Source organism: Panulirus ornatus, chromosome 70 (assembly GCF_036320965.1).
Source record: "Panulirus ornatus isolate Po-2019 chromosome 70, ASM3632096v1, whole genome shotgun sequence".
In the NCBI taxonomy this organism is placed as follows: Eukaryota; Metazoa; Arthropoda; class Malacostraca; order Decapoda; family Palinuridae; genus Panulirus; species Panulirus ornatus.
In genome coordinates this window covers 6,837,715-6,843,304 of record NC_092293.1, presented here as the reverse complement: position 1 = coordinate 6,843,304, position 5,590 = coordinate 6,837,715, and positions in this window count along the sequence as shown.

Below are 5,590 nucleotides of genomic sequence, written 5' to 3'. Positions count from 1 at the left end.
AATAAATTCACAGCACACAGGAAAGCTGCTCAGTCGTGGTTATCTCACATGTTTTCACTAACATCGAGAGTTAAGTAGTACAAATGCCATTTCAAAATGCTTGGGACACTTCAATTTGTTCTTGTATGAAAACATACAACTGGACCAAGTCAGTCTTTTATAAGGTTCAAACTACTAATGATATTAGAATAACATGCAAATTTATGATGGACGACTGAAAATGGGCCTTGATGGCAAGGCTAAGATTATCTATCGTTGTCCATGATAGTAAGGCTAAGATCATTTATCATTTTGCATGACGGCTACGCTAAGATAATTCAGCGTTGTCCATGATGGTTAAGCTAAGATCACTTATCGTTGTCCATAATAGTTAGGCTAAATCATTTATCGCTGTCCATGATAGCTCGTCTAAGACCATTTATCGTTGTCCATGATACCAGTCTGGGCCCAGCCCGAGCTGTAGGGGATAGAAGACCTCCAAGATAATGCTAGCCAGACTCTAAGAACATTTAAGATCATAAGAACATTATCCAGTTGTCTTTTACTTATCAGGAAATACGTTTGTATGCAACTCTTAGCTGATAAGAGATGTTTGATCTCTGATCACCCAGAACTCACCACGAGGAGGTGGTTGCATGTCGAGTTCCATAATTTTTTCCCGTTTTAAATAAATATTTTAATTTCCTTTAAAATAAAGGTCTATCCCGCTTTAAGCTATGTAAAGATAATAATTTCCTCTGAAACAAAGTTGTTATTGTGAGGTAGATAGTTGAGGAAGGGCACCTCATTTCCTGCCCTTCCTCTGGTTCCGTTGGCCCCCTCCTCTGGTACGCCTCCGGCGGACTGACCTCATCACCTTCTTCAGCTCACCAATAATAAGTGGCAGAGCTGGTCTCTCTGAGGGGTCGCTGTGGGTCGCTGTTTGGTAAAGATCCTGGAGGCTTTCCCGCACACCCTGCTTCCTGACCAGGATGGACACGTGCCTCATTAGATGCCCAAAAGAGAAGACGTCACTGGCTGGGGAGACCGGCTTGCGCTCCCTGACCTCAGGGGCCAACCACAGGTCAGGAACATTGTACTCAACGCAGCTTCCCTTCTTAACGCTCAAGCCGAAGTCGATGATGTGAAACTCTGGCTTCTCACCCATCGTCACGGTCACATTCTCGACCTTGACGTCATTATGGACAATGTTTTTCTTATGGATTTCCATCAGCCGACGAGCGACCATGATGGCGGACTCGACCAGTTCCTCGTCCGACCGACATGTTCTCATGTACTTATCATAAGGCTGGCCAGTGTGGCTTAAGATGATCAGTGGGGGGTTGCGGCACACTGCTCGAAGGAGAGGGGCTCCTCCAGCCCCAGCCAGTCTCCTGTGAATGTCGGCTTCATCCATAAGACTTTTCGAACTCACTCCGTCCAGAAGGGTTTTGATGACGCAACACGATCCACGGAACAACACCGTTTCAATCTTGGCGTTGCCTCCCCGACCCACCTCTCTCATGACCACCAGGTCATTCACATCCTTCTGGGTCAACTTTACAACCGGAACGCTCATTTTGATTCCGGCCTGAGGCGCACTTACCAAATTTTCTTCTTGCCGGAGAGTGTGAGAGGAGATGTTGTCGGTACGCAATCCCATCCTCAAATGATGACACTTCTCTCGCCGCCGGCCTTATATACCCCTGGGTCGTGTGACGTCACATAACCAGATCTATCCAGATTAAATCCCATACAAATCCGGATATGTAGACGGATTCATTTAGCTTTATTGCGATCATAATTTGATGAAATCTAAAGGTGTCGAAGAAATAGTCAAGATGGCCAATGGTGTTGAGAGTGTAGTGAAGATGGCTAGAGATGTTGAAGGATCTAAATAGTTTCGAAATACCAATACTTTTTGAATCAATAAATCATCATAAATACTAATAAGACAAAAAAACCTTTAGACGAATATTAGCCATTTTCAAGCATCGAAATAAAAGGATATGAGGTAAATGGTTTTTGGGAAATCATTGTTGAATAGTACACAGTTACTTTCTGAGAACACACACACACACACACACACACACACACACACACACAAAACTAGAGAACATAGCATGAAATTAGGGCAATATTGTTCAAATATATTCAGAGAAGTAATTTTAAAGTTTATATAAGAGTGGTTGATGAATGGAATAAGAAGAATGAGGTCATGGTTAAGGCAGACACCATACATAAATCTTACAAGTTGTATAATAGTACAGAATGTTCTAGAGATTTGGCCTGGCGAGTGTAGAACTCTCTCCTCACACAGTAAAAATAGGTAATTACACACTCACAGATTCAGAGGTTATCATGTTGAAGGAGAAGTGAAAACTGAAGATTCAAATCAAAGAACAATAAGAAGCGTCATGATGAGATGGGAGAGGGAATTGGTCAATTGACAAATATAGTTTAATCTAAAACATGAACGGTAAATCACTTCGAGTGAAGAAAGTCAAGTGGAAAACATAGAAAATGAAAGACCAAAGAGAAGAATTTTTGATATCTGGGATAACATTTAATGTGAGGAAACACGATTTCACCAAATGAGCTTTTGTTAACGCTTCTGGTACAGTGTATATATATATATATATATATATATATATATATATATATATATATATATATATATATATATATATATATATATATATATATATATATATATATATATATATATATATATATATATATATATATATACTTATGTGTGTGTGTGTGTGTGTGTACGGATAAACTTTAAGGCTGGCCGGGGTGTACTGGTGATGCCTTTGACCTAAATATAAGTTCAAGCCAGTAGGCCGACCCTGCACTTAGCTTGAATCCTTTTGTGTTCACTATAATCTTTTTTACTACATCTCCTCTACTTAATCCCTTTATCTTCACTATGCAAGGCTTATTATAATCTTCACTACAACCTCATCTTCATATGACCTTATCTTGACTAGGCTGGTTTCAAGGAAGGATTTAGATTTTACCCGCTCACACAAACAACGTACTTACACGGGGCCCCACGAGTGTAAAACTCCCTCCTAATACAGTGCAAATACATGATTACACACACCTACACACCACCACCACCACTAACAATACACAGAGAAATAGCCTTTTTGATTGGTTTTGGATCGGCCCTTGAACGGAGTTTGGAGGATTTGGGGGATCAGGTCAATAAGGTTAAGTTCACTACAACCTCATATTCACTAACGTGTATCTTCACTACTAGCTTATTTTCACTTAATTATACCTTCACTATACCCTCTTCTTCACTACACCGTTATTTCTACCATACCATCATCATTGTACTCCCTGATGTTCACTAGAAATAGTTCTTATCTTCACTACATAATCATTTTGAATAAACTTTACTCTTTGATATCCCTTATCTCTACTACATTCGTATCTTCACTACATTCGTATCTTCGCCACAACCTATCTTGACAGTATCCTTATCATCACTATACTCTTCCTCACTACACTCTCATCTTAACATCATCCTTCTGTTTACCGAACTTAGTTCAAAGTCTGACTTGAACGTAGCTTTGGAAAGTTTGTGTTCCTCATTGTGTTACCTCCTTATTATCATTGTAAAGGCAATTGTCACCACTCCCTAACTAAACCCTCATCGTCACTACACTCTCATCATTATCATTACTTCTTGATGTTCAATACAAAATTTTAACATATACATTTATCTTCACTAGAGAATAATTTTCATTGCATCTTAATCTTCATTACTCCTTGTTTCAGCTACATCCGTATCTTCCATTCATTTTTATATCTTATATTAGTTACATCTTTACAATATCTTTATATCTTCTCTGTTCCGTCTTTTGTAAAATTGAAAATGAGAGTAAAGGATTTCCGGCCTTCTGCTCCCTCCTCTTTTAGTCGCCTTGTACGACACGCAGGGAATACGTGGCAAGTATACTTTCTTCCCTATCCCCAGGGATAACAGCATCTGGTGTTCCCAGACGGTCACCCATCCAAGTACTAACCAGACCCAACGTTGCTTAACTTCCCTGATCGGACGATATATATATATATATATATATATATATATATATATATATATATATATATATATATATATATATATATATATATATATATATATATATATATATCATATATATATATAAGACTGAAAACAATGAATTTCCCAAATAAAAAATGGAAGCGCCGGGGTTTGAACCCGGGACCTCTCGCATGCCAAGCGAGTGCTCTACCACTGAGCTACGCCCCCAAGAACATTTTTTTGGACTTAGTATTATATGAAGCACTGAGATTACCACGGCAAAATACTGTTTGACCGACCGTTGCCGACTAGCCGGCAAAATAACCACAGGGTAAATCTCCATGTTGCTGTCGTGTTTTCCTCTTAATTTTCCACGAAGAAATGAGTTTTAATTTTCTATTGTCGTTGCAATAGACTGGAACTAAGCAATAGACTGGAACTAAGCAATAGAGTGGAACTAAGCAATAGACTGGAACTAGGTAATAGACTGGAACTAAGCTGACCTGGTATGAGGTCAGAGCCCTCATTATCATCCCTGCTAACTACCGGAAGCAGATTAAGTCGTTCCACAACCGATGTCCGGCCCATGTTAACTCTGATGTGCCCAGCAGTTGGAGGAGGATCGCCAGAAGCTTCTGGAAGATTTCAAGGACGTCTTGGTGGACCTGACCCTTTCAGATAAGGTCGAAAACCCCAATTTATTGTGAAGATCTTCACTATAACGTTGGACGAACATACTGAATGTTGCACACATGTGATGCGGACAAAATGAAACAAGAAAAAGACAAAAAATATGTCTGGTGTGGGTCTCGAACCCACGACCTTGAGTGTGTGAGACTCACGCTCTACCACTGAGCTAACCAGACAATAGAAAAATACGTCTGTTTCTTCAATTTGAATTAATGAAAATCTTTGCGAGGCAGCGTTAAGAAAAGAGAGATGTCTTTGACGAAATTTACTTTCTTGGCTTATTCTTCTGTTCCTCATTATCGAAAGTAAACATACTGAAGGATATATATATATATATATATATATATATATATATATATATATATATATATATATATATATATATATATATATATATATATATATATATATTGGAAAGGATCACAATTTTGCGCGTGATCAAGTATATTCCTAAGAGTCCACGGGGAAAATGAAACATGCCACGTTCCCAAGTGCACTTTCATGTAATAACCACATCATCAGGGGAGACACAAGAGAGAAATATAACACTCAGTTGATATACAATAAAGAGACGTAGCTAGTACGCCATTTGGTAAACATGTGATTGTCCAAGACAGACAACAAGCGTATCATAAACTAATCATGTGGACAAGATGAATTCCTTACAAATTTGTATAGACAATCACTTATATCAAGATTATAATTCTTTGTGCATTTAATGATAGAAGATTCAATGATATTTCTCGTGGTACTGGAGTTAGAGATTATAATGCCATCTCAGTTATTAACTCTAACTCCAGTACCACGAGAAATATCACTGAATCTTCTATTATTAAATACACAAAGAATTATAAACAT